Source organism: Myzus persicae, unplaced genomic scaffold, assembly GCF_001856785.1.
Source record: "Myzus persicae strain clone G006 unplaced genomic scaffold, MPER_G0061.0, whole genome shotgun sequence".
NCBI lineage: Eukaryota > Metazoa > Arthropoda > Insecta > Hemiptera > Aphididae > Myzus > Myzus persicae.
The window spans coordinates 140,813-159,025 of NW_019100780.1; the positions used below are offsets into that span (position 1 = coordinate 140,813).

General features: G+C 32.6%; 1 protein-coding gene across 2 annotated transcripts in view; it reads right to left on the reverse strand.

Moving 5' to 3' along the window:
- Positions 1 to 15,263, reverse strand: part of LOC111042962 ((11Z)-hexadec-11-enoyl-CoA conjugase-like) — a 46,601-nt gene extending 31,338 nt beyond the window's left edge. The window contains exon 1 of one of the 2 annotated variants that reach the window (XM_022327723.1): positions 14,881 to 15,263. The gene's annotated coding sequence lies outside the window, so the exon portion shown is untranslated. The remainder of the gene's footprint in view (positions 1 to 14,880) is intronic. The other variant, XM_022327724.1, reaches the window with a different exon arrangement.
- Positions 15,264 to 18,213: the final 2,950 nt, after the last annotated feature.

The window sequence follows — 18,213 nt, forward strand, 5'->3', positions numbered from 1 at the left end:
GTGAGAGCTTGTCGCGTAAAGAGTCTTTTGTCATATGAACTTTAAATAACTCTCAACGTTAGGTATAACATAAAAGGTGTATATATATATTATAGAGAGAAAAAAGAATAGTCTAGCTACAACAGCTCCATGTACTATTGTTATTACTACAGAGGCCTCAAATTTAATGTAAAATATTTAACACTGTTCGCATTTAACGTGTTAAAGTTTATTTGATAATGAACGACTAATGACTAATGACTAATGAGTGTACAGAAACCCGGGTGCATATTTATAAGCATGCAATCGTCAAGCAAGAATGTAAGTGCAAATAATTCTGGTCCTAGAATTAAAAAAAGAAATATTCCATTTCAGAATTTTTTTTCCCATAGTAAAATATGATACAATAAACACAAATATTACGTTTGGATTAAGTTGAGTGAGCGATTTTTTGGTATTGAAACATTCCAAACTATTCGATATAATAATTTATTATATGTAATGATTATACTAAACTCAGTCCATCGAGAGAACACGCCGTGGCCCGGTGAAAATCGGTTCTTTTGAGCATCTTCGCGTGACACCCTGCCATAGTGAAATAGTTCTCGATAACAGGGTGTCACATTGCAATGCGCAGAATTAATGTGTTCTCTCGCAGAACAGAGTTTATTTTAATTATATGGGTAAGCGTATAAGTTGTCGACTCAATAAAAGAAAAAAATATTAGGTTAGTTGGGTTAGGTTTGGTTAGGTTTAACCCGGGAAACTGTTTGCCCTCGGAAACCATATATTATATGAAATACAGTACATGAAGCCAGACTAGCGGATGGCCCATACTAGGTATAGGAGAAGACAATACAACAGTATACCTTCATGACAAAATATGTAGGTTGGGACTTGGTTATGAATGATCACAACTTGTTTGATACACGCGTCCAGCTCGGATATTTCTTCACTTCACCTATATCGCATATTTCTCTATTTCAGAATTGGCTGTCATTAAGTACATACATACATACATATATACATACATACATACATACATACATACATACATACATACATACACAGGGAAAAATCGACCAATCAAAAATGGAGAGCTACGACAGAGGCTGGGTGTGAAAGAGATTCTCCAACTCAACGATTGTAAATCCAACGCGGTTATATACTGCTATAACTACTTAGTCGTTTTACAGTACTAGATTCTAGGACATCTAGTCTTGAAAACCTGGCCACGCGAACATGGAATCTGCTTGATTAGTCTGGTAAAACGTGAACCACTTGGCCAGCCTAAGGTCAATTGGCTATTAAATAATTAATCCTCCATCAACTTGGTCAAAAGGATAACCACGTACTACATATTTGCAGATAAAATAAACGATTGCGACAAGTCCAGTTTAGAGTTGGTTAAAAAAATAAACAAGTCCTACCTTATATCGCATACTGTGTATGTTCTAAGGGTCTCACAATGTCGTCAACCGAATATGGGTAAAAAAGGTTAGGTTAGGTTAGGTTAGGTTGGAAATGGAATTACGCATCTGGTAAACATTATTAGCTGCATAATACATTGACCTAAGATTACTCACGCACTGTTCAGTGCACTACATAGTTCAGCACGCGCATCGTATCAAACTATTAAATAGTTTGTTACTACATTTTGTTTATTTTTACAATCAATACTTTAAAGTACCGGCGTGCTTACAGGTCTGTGAAAACTTGAATAAACAACATATATATAGAAATTATTACTATGATAAGCATAAAATCGAAGGAATGTTTTTTTTTAACTATTATGTCTATAAGTATAATATTACTTTATTGAGTATATTACTACAATAAATACATACATTTTTTACAGGACTATAAGATTTTAATTTCTTCGATTTTATCAGAATTTATTTAATTAAAAATGGACATATGCTTTATTGTTTTGAAGTAGGGAGTTCTAAATATTATGGTTCTTACTGCGGTGTACGGGCAACTATAAATTATTATAAGGATATATATTTGCGAGGTCTCGTGATAACCTTTTTGACTTTTATTCTTTTTTATTCCCAAGGGGATGATGTAAAATGTATACCTATACGTGTTAGGGATAGTCGTGCCGTATAAATATATAATGAATCATTTTCTAAAGAAAAACAGCTGCACATGAGGAGACTATATTGCATAATCGATCCTTGGACTAATTTGTTATATGAATAATTTATTCGTACCCCGTTAAGTTAGATAAACGAGAAAATATATTATACGAGTGGCCATCGATTCACATCGTGGACGCACGCGAAAAAAAAAATACCACAACGATTGAACGATGTCGCACTATATGGTGTCAAACGATGTGATTATGAATTATTTTGTTTTTAGAGTATTATTCATAAGGTAGGAACGTGTAAAAAAGTAAATAGCCACTCGTATATGGAAGGTATAATACAAATATAAAATAGTGCGTGTATTGCAGGAATCTATTTTGACATGACCTCCAAGAAGAAACTACGAAAATAATGGTTGTACGTTGACCACCGACATTTGATATTAAATGCATATAAAAGTTAGTAGTTAAAAGAATATTTTAAAGATAGAGACAGTCAGGATACAGAGATCCGGTGATTAGTTCTCAATGTTCTCATATCAATTCACTCACATTGGACCCAATGGTTTAAGATAATGGTGAGTTGAAAGTGTGGACGTAGGAATTGAATTTGAAAGTAATGATAAATAAACATTAAACACGTTGCTGAAATTTTGTTCAAAAATGTTTGAGAAAATAGTTTAGAAAATACGTGTGGTACGGTATTCCAGAACAAATTGAAGAATGATATTTTTGAAGTGCCATCAGAAATTCAGAACTCAATTTATGATCTATAAAGGCACTACGTGAAACTTTTCCAGTACCTACTCCGTCTACAAGAAAAAAAACATCCACTGAAAAACACACAGTAAGACCAATTTCTACTACGTTTTTATATTTTATTTATAAATAGAATAAAAAATACCATTTGACAGTTATGATATCAAAAAAATACATATTAAAATATTAAATATTGATAGATACGCAGAAGAAAGAAGTTGGAAGAAGATTATGAGAATATTGGTTAGCCTCAATTACCGTGTACATCTATCAATTAAGATCAAAGATGTTTGACACTTCAGCGTAGTTCTGCAAGCTATCATACTGCAAAATAAGTAGGAACTATCGACTTTGTAATCTACCACGTGTACTTAAATCTTCTTGTTCAATACAACTAATTTATTTTATCGGAAATTGAATACTCGACATCTGATATATCTACATTATTATATTTACAAAAATAATAATGGCTCATAATATAATTATATTTGGTATGAATTAATGTTCAAGATTATACTCGAAACGTCTGAATGAATGACACTACCAATGTTTCTATTTTAAGGCGCGAACTTTAACTGTATATATGGTTACTCTAAAGTAAATATACTAAATAATATTAAGTACCTACAACACTTTTTTAAACTACTAATAATTTTATGATTTAGATTCTAAGGCGATTGTAAAGTGGCTATTATAGGTTCAATGATATTGGTATTTAAATATACTTTTTTCACACAATTTTCTATACCTAATAACTGTAAAAATGCTTCGAAAGTTGGATACAGCTCATTATAGTCAAATAGAATTAAGAATACATATATAATAATATTATAATGTTCAGCCTTGACAAATTTCAGATTTATGAAATTCCCTAAGGTTTTTTAAATAATAAATTGAAACACTTTTTATTAAATCTGCAGAATAAAATATGGACTATATAAGTCATAAAAATGTCAACCTAATAGGTCATAATAGTTAGAACAACGTTCAATAGTTATCAAACGAAAATCTCATAAATGTCAACTATTTATTATTTTTATTTTTGTAGCTATTGTATAAGAGTAGCTCTAATAAATATGTTATCGATTTTCCACGCATCTAATTAGGTTTGACAGTGCTTTCATTGAATTTTTCTGTATGCCCGAGTAAAACAAAAACGAATGCTCCAACTTATTTTAAAGACAAAGCATGGAATCGTACAATTAAAAACGCATTTTGCATTATATAAATATATGTATCACATAAACATTATGCATATATATGTATAATTTATAACGTTCTTCCAATTGTAGTACGAACATTACAAGGTTCTAGCATTAATGCATGTTTTTTGTAAGTGCATAAAAAATACAAATCTTTAGATATCAAGAGCCTCTAGAATGGAAAAAAATTCACCTTTTTACATCACTCATATTATATTCTTTTTTTTACATTGTCGTAACATACTCTCGCTGCAGAACATTAATCCATTTTCCAGAAGAGAAAATAAAAACAACGGGTGATCTAAATTACATTTTTCTAACACTATGTCTATGAGTTAAAGATGTATGCGCCTGCTACTAGCTATAGGTAGATACTATGTTTTAAGTTTAAATTCTTAAATGTTGGTATCTTATTCGTTATTTATTTAGTTTTTAAAAATCTTAGTCATCAGTTATCTTTGTAAATACTTCAATCTTTTTTCACTCTTCATATACGTTATTTATTACATTTTACATTTTACAATTTACTTTACATAGATCTTCAGTTGTCAAAAAAAGGTACATAGTATAGTTACACTACGTTGAAATTAGTTTAGCAATAATTTACATCCTGTCAGTAATTGGTTTGCTCGACTAAAAATTAAGATTTCAAAATAAATATTACTACAATATTTTTTTTATTATAAGTTTAATTTGTATATATTATACTCAAGTTATAATTAATCATTAGGTACTCGGATTATTTTGATTTTACTTTTCATTGCAAATATACTAAAAAGTACCACGTGTCTTACTAAAGTATAATTATTAATCTTACTCTAACACAATAGGTAAAGAATAATTAATCAGAGTTAATTTTATCGAAAACCAGATAAATCTATAGCACTAGAAAACATGATAAATTAGTTCAAATAGTAGTGGATAATTAAATGTTATATAATGTTATAACGTTGGCCGTTGTTTACTGTAGTTAAGACCAAATGCTGGGAATAAATAATTTAACAAGTCGCTAAGCTGAAACTAATAACATGGAATTTAAATTGTAAATAAATCATTCTCGTTATTATAATTCAGTTTAAATTATGGTATTTTTACTCGGATCTAATAAAATATTTTAATGTTCACTCAAAATAGTATAAATATAGATAAAATAAAAATTAACAGTTAAAATTCGACATTGGACTTTAAAAAAGGATCATCATTTTTAAATTAAGTTAAGCCTGCATTTTTTTTTATGAAATATTAGTGGAACAAAAATGAAATGTGAAAAATTATATTACCGATTACATTGTTACATGGGAAAAATACGCACTCGGCACTCATATGTTTGTTTTAATATGTTTTTATAATTGTCATTGTTTAGTTATTTATAAAAATAATATTATTTCTAACATGAATTTCAATTTCAGAAAACATTTAAGCATAAAACCTAGAATCAATATAAAACGAGGTATAGTAGTAGACGAAGTCGTATGTCATTCAATTATTAACAAACGAAAAAGGTAGTTTTTAATTTATCGGGAACTTTTACTCGGAAATAGGTACATGAAAATGTGAAGTGTTCTCATTATTTTCTAATGATTTATACGCAGATGATTCTCGATTAGAAGAATGTTAGAAATCTTAATCCTTCTTAAGTCTTTTGGCTTGAATACAATATTAATCTGACTAACAGTTATGTTTATAACATGTTATTTTAAAATAAAAATTACCTTTTTAAGAAATTATAAAAATCGGAATTTGAAAAAAATCATTATTAAAGGGATAAATGGAAGTGAGCATGGTTAATGAATCATCCTGTATATATTAAATATACTTAGACGATGTACTGCGGTAAAATAATAAACAATGAAAGATCGATAAGGGTATGATCATAGAAAGTAGAAACTTGTGTTTTGTACTAACATGGAGAATATATTTGTGGTTTCGTTCAAAAGAGAGGGTTGACAAATGAAAGTTGTGAAAAATAGTCGGATTGAAGATAAAGCATGAGCGTACATTTTTTCTGGTCATCGATAATAATCGAAAAAAAACATCCTTGACGGATCACTTCATTTTATTTATTATTCTCACGATCAATAATCCAGTTCATTTTTACCACACGAACGCGTAAACAATACAGATCTTAAAAATAAATCTCGATATCAAATACTTTTTTAATATGCAAAAGACAAGCATTTCCACAGTTCATACCGTAATTTTGCTTGACAGATTTGTATGTTACAAATACAAACATTTTAAAGAATTCTATTTTATATATTTTAATCTCCAGAATTTATAGAACAATGTTCTCAAAGTATGGTCGCATTACCTATCTCAGCTATTTAAACAAACACTTCAAATGAAGTAAAAAATTAAATCTTCTACACACAATCCATCTGGAAGCATCGTATGACGACGGCGTTATCTTGAAAACACGCAGGTAATGTTTTACTATTGTATATTTTCCACTATATAGCTACTCAAATATTCCTTTGCTACTTCATATACATCAATTTTCCATTACCAGCGTTCTTATTTACGGTAAACGAAGTATTTTTAACTCTCATCCTAAACACATTATCCCCATTACACATTGTCGTCTTTTATCTAAAACTTTAAACCGTTGGGAATTTGATAGATGCTTTAATGGTACTATTACACAAAATATAATTAAATATTAATAATAATATACATATACGATATAAACTAAAACAAAAAGTCTAATATATGAGTGTCGGATTAATAATTAAATTTGCGGTCAATATTGTTATTATTTTTCACCGGTAAACTTTACGCATTTGGACCATATTCAAATTAGTTTGTATTTATTAACATACAACGCATATGTAATATTTGAACAAAAAATTAAACATTTCTTTAATTCGAAAGTTGGCTTAGTCGAGTGTAAATAAAAACGTTTAATTTGGGTCATGTAGTTCAAATAGTTCAATCATTAATTAACTGTAATTTTTACAGAATTATTGTATATAATAGGTATATATACCCAACAGTAAGTATGAACACTGGTAATATCATATTGTTGAATTATTTTATCCAAGTCCACAAGACATACTTGTTTTACTTCCAGCGATATTATTATACGGAAATACGCGAACGTGTTAAGCAATTTAAGGAGATTGTTGGTAAATATTGGGATCGGACTGATGTTATTAACAAAAAATATTATTGTTTAGTGGGACACAAATCGCAATATTATATAACGAGTATAATACGCCATTATTGACATAACTTTTAAATCAAAATCGTATTGTTAACAGAAATAGAGTACAAGAAAGAAATGGAATCATTCTTGTTTGCGATGAGACTATCATTATATTTTTAAAATACATTTTGTACATTTAACTCATTATTATTATATTTTCATGGAGATATATCAATTAAATGATGCTTGCACCCGGCGGACTTAACAACGAAACGTATGATGGTAGCTACAATAATATTTAATGAGTTTTCAAACTGAAATGCTCTAAACTGCTCTCTCGCTTCAAAACTAAAAGTTTTGTTCGTTTAAAACATGATGTACGATGTAACTATTGTCGAGAAGATAATATAATATGTTCGCTACAAATTAGTTACCTAGGTATTACTTATTAGACATAAATACATTTAATATAAAAGTAATACTGTTAAATTATCAAAATGATAATGTTGAAACGCAAACGGGTGTCGTAAAAATTTAATTATAACCGAATCACATACACATTTAGAAACAATATAATTCAATAATAACATTATATTTACAAGCAATTATTGAATAAGTAACTATAATATAGGTGTCGTACATTTTTAGAATTTATCACGCCATACGTCAAATCATTAAAATATTAAAATCATGTGAGGTGGGCAGCAGTAATATATAATAAATAATAATAATATATAAATGGAGTTTGAAAAAAACAATACCTACGACGGGCGGTGTGAGATAATAATAATAATAATAATAATAATAATAATAAACCTATGCAATGACGTGTCAGCCGTCGAAAATCATAAGGATAATTTTTTTCATCTCTATAGAAATCTGATGGTAATACTCAGAACAACCGGAACAGAGAAGCGTGTATTGACCCTGCCATGATGAAATGACTAATAGTTACTTATTTTTTTACGTGTACCATCAAGTAAAAATTCACAAATATCGGATGGTCCATTGTCTGGCGTCACGCCGAACCGCCTAAAACGAAATGTTTGCATAGCCACGTATAGGCATTGTTTTTTAGGCTCGCGAAGAGGAAGAAACGAGTCCATTTGGACTATCCTAATAATATTGTTATTATTATATCATATCGCAAACTTTTTGCGATACAGAATAATCATTATATTAAAATATTATACTGTGTGACCGAAAAAGACCAACCGCCCCAAAGACAAGTATACGGCAAAGTTTTTTTAAAACAAAAATAAAAATAATACATTTTAATTTAATATTTAGTACTATATTATTTACCTATGAGACGCGCCAAGCTTCGACGAATGAGGACGTCGCTAGCCTAAGGCTAACCATACACGACATAACCATACCAATACAACTTTTACACGAAAATTAAATGAAAATTGATATAAGCGTAATAAGTTTATTCGCGAGTATAAATATTAAATAGGTAGGTATAAGTTTATACACCCAAATAAGCTGTTGGCTCAAGTTCCAACTTTATAATAAACAATGATAATATATTTTTTAAATGTCTATAAGTATATTTATGTGAAGTTTTTAAGTTTTCGAAATTAAACACACATATTTCAATTTATATTTTTACAGTGAATTTGTTTTTATTTTTGACATGTTTAAAATTATATATTTTTGAAGACTCATGTGTAAATATTATTTATTCAAAGTTAATACAAAGCTTATGGGTTATTCTTTTTTTAACTAGAAATAAAAACCATTAATTAAAAAAAAACATTAACATGTCAGGTCGTCAGTTATACACACTTAACTCCAGCCCAGCCCAGCCCCAAGTAGAATGATACGGAAAGAAATAATTGTTGTTTAACTTATGTTTATTCTTATTTATATTTTAGGAAATCATCCGTCATATCCATATACCTCGTGCAATTAATTACTCTCATTTCCCATATTATCTAGCATTATATTATATATATATCCGGTAAGTATAATACTAACCTAACTATATATGACTAATTACATTTGTCTCACCTACGATAAATAATTCTACATCAATATTATAATATTATTTTTTATATACAATCGCTCCGCAATACGACAGCCGACTATCGACTATAATACGTCATATACTATATGATCCATGTATATTATATAATATACGACAGTAGGCATATTCAAATTTCGAAACATAAGGCCAGCGTATTTCATCGTGATTTCTTGGTAAGGTTAAATGTAACAATTAAATGTACGATGATCGCATCACTCTCAAGTACTTGACATTGGCGAACGCGCGTATCAATGACTGCGACGACGAAACTCCACGTGCAAGTCCGATGGTATTGTATTATAATATAATACGTTATATAAAGTCATGGAGGGGAGTTCCTACAATATTGGATGGCAAAAACGCGTGGTGCCGATGATGCCGTCATATCGCCTACACCACCCCCCCTCGCCATACCCTGTCCGTGTCGCTCGCTGTATGGTCCTGGCGCGTTCGAGTTTTTTTTAATTGAAGCATCCTGCAGGACCCGACCGATCCACCGCGGGAAGAAACAATATATGATATATATATATATATATATATATATGTGTGTGTGTGCGGTGAGAAACTGGAGTGAGAGATATATACGCACATTGTTTCGTGTTATATTTTTTATAACACAATATAATATATCACATATTATTATCGTGATGATTGAACTGCTGTCGGAGAGGGATCGAACTATATACGGAGGTGATGAGAAAAATATTATTGTACACCATAACGCATTACGGGCGTGTGTGTGTGTGTGTGTGTGTGGCGCTTTAATTATTTTGTACATTACAACGCATTCAGTTTACAATCCACTGATCCGTGTATATGGCGCGAGAAATAAACATTATCATCGATCAGTTTCTCGGGTTAATTAGAAACTTATATCCGAACAGGGTGTATATATCACCCATAGATATATATTATATTATTATACACAGATATATAACATTCGCGAAAATCTGACTCGGGTATATCATTAATATTGAGACGGAAAACGATAAAACTAAAATAGACATATTACCCGATCGTCGTTGCGTGCAAATAACGATGTTTGAAAATGAAAAAAATTCCGTTTTTGTTTCTTTTGCTCGGTGTACTAAACGATTGCCCTTTTCACTGTGTAACGATTTCGTGCTATGTCTCGATTGAGACAAGTATAATTTTCAATAACAGGTGTCCGAGGTTATCGAAAATAATATCGTTCCTCATCACGCGTGTCGATGAAATTCCAATATTTGTGCAGTACAGTATACACATACAAAATGTTTTTAATGAGGAATCTCGAACCTAACGTCGCTACAGATTGATTATCATCCGTTACGTAATATAAAATTACCGCTATCTCATTTCCTCGAAACATAAACTCGTTCGCCGCACACATATATAGCAACAAAATATAGTTTAATGCAATTATCATATTTTTTGTTAATTTAATGGCGAAATTGTTTACATCAGTTAACTCGTCCAAAAGCATTTAGCCAAAAATTTAATATCCTCATTGTATATGTCTGAGTTCAGGAAATAATGAAAAAGCAACAAAAACTTTCAACCTTTTTTATGTATTCATTATTATATAGTATAAAGGGTGTGTGAGATTAAAAAAGGTTGCATTTTGTGGGAAACGTGACAGCGTGAAAAATCTCTATTAAAACACGTACATAGATAATAAATGTTTTTTGCTTACGAATCTGTTTATTCAAAATTTAAACTTTAAAAAGCATATAATCTCTTAAAACTAGACCAAGTAAGCACTTTTCTAAATTAAATTTCTAAGAACTTAAAAAAAAAACTATGCATTGAATAAATTGAAAAAATACTACTAAGAAGCTATTCTTATGTTGTATACCTACTACCTAGCAACCTAATTTAAATTTAATTTCAACTATTTCTCATGAAATATTTCATTTCATCAATATTTCAGGAAACATAAAATCGTGTGCTTCGATTTTATTAATTTAAGAGTACTCTACGCACAGTATAAGTGCAACGAGCAACCAACTGTTTTAAAAAATAATGTACATTAGGATACAGAGGAATAAACCCAGGTTCCGCGGAATTCCGGTGCCATACATAATGCAACAGTAATTCTACTGCAGCCGAGTCCGTTTATTACGAATTTGTTAAAATATTTATCTCCCTATCCTTTCGAAACCAAAACAAAATTGTTATACACTACACCATCGGATTTGACTTACGTTCTTTTGACGATAAGTGTATAGGGCGTAATTCTACAGTATTATCGTGGGCGTGTGCACAATAATACTATAAAAGCGTGTTGGTCATAAGCACACCGAGCACACTTTCTTGACACGAGAAATTTGTTACACTATCAATTTTACCCCGACCAAAAGCCACCCACCATCACTTTCAAAAGAAATTACTGTACATAATTCATAACTGAACGATAAAATACAATATATATATAAATAAAGTATAACAATGACGAATGAAAAAACGCGGAATTTGTTATCTATACGCATTTGTTGTGTCTTGTATGTGATTAAATAACACTTAAAACATCATGTCTTATACAGTTATTATTATATACGTGTTATATAAAACTTTATAATATTTTGATATCCCAAGTGACCCGGACAAATGCGATACAGATTTCAGTAATATTTCTCTATATAGACTCAGTAATATAGCCAGGCATGGTGGCTTGGTATCTGGAAATTCTTTAATGACCATATTCAGATTAAATATGGTTAGGTTAATGTTAGGTTAGGTTAGAAAGAAACCACGCTATATGGCGTAAAATTGCATATAATGTTCAATTTATGTTTGATTGAAATAAAAACAACTCTAATTCAGAACTACAGATATATTGGGAAAAAATACATAATATTGAACAACTTATTAAGGCTTGCGTGACGAAATAACAGTGTACGTACGCTTGACAAATCATTATCGAAACGCCTCGTGGGATATCTACCAGCTATGTAATAATATTATTATATTATTATTTACCATTTATTATATATTATATTTGAAGAAAAAAACATTGTACAAACACTGCAGCAGTCCGTCAAAACTTAAGCACCAACAAAAGTTTAAAGTAAACCTGCTTAGAGCGTACAACAGCAAACTAAGTTTTGAAACGTAATTCGAACTCCGCGGCGATTAATCGGCCTGCGATATAACATTTCGTTCATGCGATCGTTATTTGTATTTTCTGTAAGCCGACAACGGTAAAAACACCATGACAAACGCATCACGTAGGTATCTAAGTCCGTCAAGAAAAAAATTCATCCGTTGGATTTTAAGAGCATTAAATAAGTACCCACGTTTGTACATTTATAACACCGACAAACAATATAAAATATGTGTTATTTCGATATCGAATAATGTCACACTAAAAACAATGTACCTATGTACTTATAATAAATTATACACTATATGTCTATATGCACATGTGGCAAACTATTACGTCTAACCGCGGCCCTATGTGGCATAGACAGAATTTTTGAAAAGGAGGGAGATGAAAAGACTTTAAAAAATACATTTCCTTACTGTTACCTATATATTATAACATATGTCTAACAAATATGCATACCAACATAAACAAGTCTATTGTTATTAATGTAAAACTATATTTCTTTTTTCTAGTTGTAAACTTATTACCACCATATTCTCCTTTATTTTTTATTTATTCTATGGCATATTCCCATTTTAGACCACATATCACTCGCTATAGCCCTATGATAACTGTGATTATTATAGAATCATTAAAAATTGAAATTGATACACAGAATAATGATAACATTTTATTTTCCAAAAATGATAAAAAATCAATGCAGCCAAAATAATATAACCTTTTTTATACACCTATATTACGGCCAATGGGGGGCATAGCGCCCATGCCCCCTCCCTTCGCTCCTTTGGTTACGTCAGTGACTGCTCTGTTTCTGTCGGTAATATTATTAAAAGATGAATAATTATTACACAAACGGACGGAATAATATTATGCTGGTGAAACTAAATCTATAAGTATATAACGTAGGTACCCAAGTTATAACTCTAATTCGAAACTTAAACAAAACACTCTTTTGGAAATAATTTTGAGCGAAAAATGGCTACAAAAAAACTCACATACAGGTAATTTCCCCTAAAAAATTCGACCGTCGTTCGAACACAATACAACTTTTTCTGTTGGTGATGTTCTAACATACGACAACGGTCAACGACAACAACGATGTTCCATCAGACGAAATTACTACCTTAAATTCTTAACCTATAATTTGCTACTTTGAAATTACATTAATTTTGATGTTTTATAACAATTGAATCGTTTATAAGGAACCACTGACACGAAGGCATTTATAAATTAATTAATCTGCTCCACATTGGGAGGCATCTATTAGAGCCTTACCGTTTAAACGATGAAATTTAAGGTACGTCGGAAGCGACTTGTGGTGGTGGGTACTTAAACTTTAAAAATAATTGCATCGTAGGCGTTTCAAAATAAATCGGCGCCTCTGCCCGAGCAACCGTAATGGTGTACGGCACACCAAAGGGTTAAACGCGCCGACGCGCGACAGGGGTGCGCTGTTTCGGCAACCTCGCCGGATTCGAACACAATATTATTATAATCACACTCGGTATGGGTGTAGGTGGTATACACGGCAGCAGCAGCGGTTTACCTGTTGGTGCACGCGGTACACGGATGGATACGTGTGGCTGCAGGTATGTTGACACGCGGTTTATAGACGATGTAGCATACGCAACGACAATGCGATGACCTATTGAGGCCGAACAGAATGACTATAACACTATGGGCAGGTATAGGGTACTGACCGTCTCGCGTCTCATCACGTGCGCCCATTCCGACGTAGCCATACGACACACACACACAATATGCCGATGACGTCGTGAAAGGGGTCTTACGAACATTTTCGGCGACAAAAACGGTGGGGATTGCGTTGGGGACCAACCGACCACGTAATAACCCCCACCACATTTTTCGCACGAAATCATCCGAAAGACCCCGGTTGTTACCTGTACTACCTACTCAATCCTGACGTGTATCGTTATCTTGCGACCGGCGTTGTAATATCACGAAATTCATAATGATTATAGTATTCGACATTTTTAAGAGCAAGTCGCGAGATGCGGATACGGGTATCGGCGGTCCAAAATCGAGCGTCCGAGGATAGTACTTACATTAGGCACATGTGCGATACACCAGCGAAACGTACCGAGTGTCTAGAGATATCGCTGTAATTCGGATTATCTTGCCGGTCTTCCGATAATCGCTCAAAAACGATCTTTATCAAATGCGCGGGGGTTTTGGCGAAGGATCTACAATGATGATATCGTTATAAATAATATTGTGAAGGGTTGTGTACAGCGTGGGTCACCGCGGCGTCTACCGGGTATAAAAGACGCTCGGCCGTTCCACTGAATAGGTGTCCAGTCGGCCGGCCACGAACGCGTTCCCATAAATCGTTTTCATTATTCCTAATCCATTCGAACGTATGAAAAAAGAAATACCTACCTACCTACTATCAAATTAATTTTTTGGCCGTAAATTCGATTGCGGACTGTGAGCGTAACTTTAAAATATTATGCATACGACGATATACTAATACTAAGTCGATATAATAATATTATAACAACAATAACGACAATAATAATAATAATAATAATAATAATAATAACAAGGGTAGATTGTACTCACGGTATAACAACAAAACGTTGTGCGTTGATGCGACGGTATCGTATCGAGCGGTTACGCACGTGGTACCGGTGCGTGTGCCGAGGGTGTCGGTGACCGGTGTAGTGGTAGAGAGTGGGCACACGGAAAACGAATGCGACTGCTGCGGTGATGAGGCTACGACCGTGTACGTGGCGGCCAGCGGTGGTAGTGTGCCGGTGGTGACGATATCGGCGGCTGTGGTGGCGGCGGCGGTGGTGGTGGCGGTGGTGGTGGTAGTCGACGTGAACGCCGCCGGCGAGCTGCTGTTGCTGGCCGCTCTTGCTGCTGCTGCTGCTGCTGCTGCTGCCGCCGTTGATTCTGTCACCGTCTCCGTCGGTGCGTGAGTGTGCGTGCGTGTACGTGTGACGCGCGCGTTTGTGTGTGTTTGTGTGCGCGCGCACGCGACGTGAAAAGATAATAATCACAACGACTCGGACGGTCCCTCGGCTGCCGCCGCCGCCGCCGCCGCGAGTGTACGTATAACGTGTGACGGTAACGTTCGAGCGAGCGTGCGCGCGCGCGCGCGGTTCACAGTCGGCGGCGCGGACGGGGTGAAAATCTGATCGGCCGCCGCCGCCGCCACACACACACGCACACGTGGCATACGGGCCATACGGCACACACAATCGATAGCGGCGGCCAGCGCGAGAACCGTCGGCACGACGAACGGACGGAGATGACGGAGCGGCGGACTTTTGAGGCCAGCAAACGCGCGCGAAGCGACAGACCTACCTCAACGACGGTCGTGCCTAGGTACCTAACCTAACCTACGACGTACCTCGGTATATTCTAAAACATTTTTCAAAAACGAAACATGACAAAAATAAAAATATTCAGACTGAGATTTATTAAATATGTATGTATACGGTTGTGGTGAGGCTGGAGGCAAGTTTTCTGAAACAAAATAAATTTAATATTAGGTTCATGATAAATGATAATACATAAAATAATATGTATTATGTATAACATGTACGTGTACGTCAAAAAATTATATTGGCTGTTAATAGCTCTGACGATTCCGCAACGTGTTTCGCTTCCAGTCATAAGTCTGCGCAGAGGTTCAGAGGTGTGTGTGTGTGTGTGTGTGTGTGTGTGTGTGTGATGACTGCTGAGAGGGTAGGGGGTGAGTAAAGGCTAAGGGTTCATCGACCTCACTGAATAGATGCGATTGCCCCTGTTGATATCTATGTGTGGCGCAGTTATACATATTATTATTGTTATTATTACGTGTGTTATTGGCAAAACCAACAACTACCTCACGATATAATTCACACAACGCAACGCGTCTTCATTCGCACGAATATTATTATTATTATTACACCATCGCATCATCAACCGTCAGTGTATCCGACATCCATCTTTGTGCGAGTCTGACCGGTTCGTGACCATATTTATGGACATTTATGTACCAGTGTTAAACGTATTACGATAATATGGCCTATGGGGTATAATAAAATATCGATAATGTGTGTGAAATATATTGATTTCAACTACAATATAATATATGTCTTTTTTATTTTTTATTTTTTTTATTTTAGAACCATCAGCATATACTATTATGGTTCGACAGTTATATCAGATAAATAGAATTTGTGTGTACAATTTAAATGATAACATTGGTACGAATATAATGTTAATAATAGTCATAGCGAATATAAAATAACAGAGAGAATAAAAATAAGAAAAAAACATAATGAGGTGATTATTGTTAACGATGATAAATAGTAATTAAGCAACTTTAGTTAGAAGTGAATAATTGAGGACTGTGGTTAGCAGGGAGATAATATATGTCTTAAACTCAATAAAAAAATATAAAATGTAATTTGGATCACTTTCAACGTACAGTTAATATACGTGATGCGTATTTGATTTGTATGATTCAGTTTCAATAAGTAATAAAAAATTAATCACTACTGGATTTCTATACGTTTGGAACTGGGAATGTTTAGAGGGAAAACGTGTATAATATCAAAGGAATATTTTAGCGGTACCGAAAAAATATTGGGAAAAATCGGTTATTACGAATTTATAAAAACTGTCTTTTATAAATTTCAACCAAACTATATTATTAATATCCTCAGGAAATGTTAAACAATATAAAATTTACATTATTATCATAATAATCTCATTACATTCGTAACTAGTTGACAAATTACAAACAATCCTATAAGTATATAATTGCAATTACCTGTAACCCATTTATAAGATTGTATCTATGCTTAATAAAGTTTTTTAAATAATAATTCGAGGTTAATACTAGTAGTATCAAATGCCTTTCTGACATCTAGAAAAATACTAATAGTTGTATAATGTTTTACTCAAATCTAGATTTTCATGTATCTATTTATTGACAAAAAAATTTAAGCCATTTACTGGCCTACAAACTACTCTTTAAAAACCAAATTAATTATCAGAATAAAAAGAGTTAGCACTTAAAAATGCATAAATAATTGTTGGTGCATTTTTTCAGAAACTTTTCATAAAGATGATAGCCACCTATTTAAATAAAGAAGTTATAAAAATATATATGTAAAAACAAAAATTAGGATATGTCAACCACATTTGAATGGTTTAAAAAGAAAAATGCCGATTCAGAGCTTTTATTTTATGATATGAATGACATTTGGTCATATAAACATGTATCATGTACATATTTGGAAAAAAAAAGAGAAATAAACTAAAAACGTCCAAATGTTCCCAATTTTATTTATCTCTTCAAAAATTGTAGGTAAGTTGGTGATTCTTTTTTAAAAATGTGGTATATTACTTTAGCAATAGATTAAATATTTGATGATAATTGCATGTCTATATTGGTTTTATCATTATCTTCAAGAGCATACAAAAGAACGGTATAACAAAATGTTTAGGTCTTTAGATAAAAACTTGTACATATAGTCGAAATCAACAGTTTCCCAGTTCCTAGTAATCCTCGGCAATATTAAAGGAAGTTTGGCACCTTCACAAACGTCTTTTATCATAAAGCTCGCTTGATTTTGTGTTATGTGTGGCCTTTAAATTATATACATTTACTGTTCAAGGTAACATAACACTATTACATAAACATTTGAGTCACCAAGCATTCTTGACACCATTTTTTCATTTAACAATTAATTTATTCAAATTCTGATCTTTGAAATTTTTAAATATACTTAGAGTCGATATTTTGAAATTGTTTAGATTTTTTTTTGCAATACTTAAGATGTGTCTTGTTTAGATGCAAACTTGTGTCTTAAAAATTAGAATCCACCTTTTTATTAAAAATTATTCAGCGAATAATTTTTTTTTAAATTTAAATGTAAGTACCTAATTCAAAAT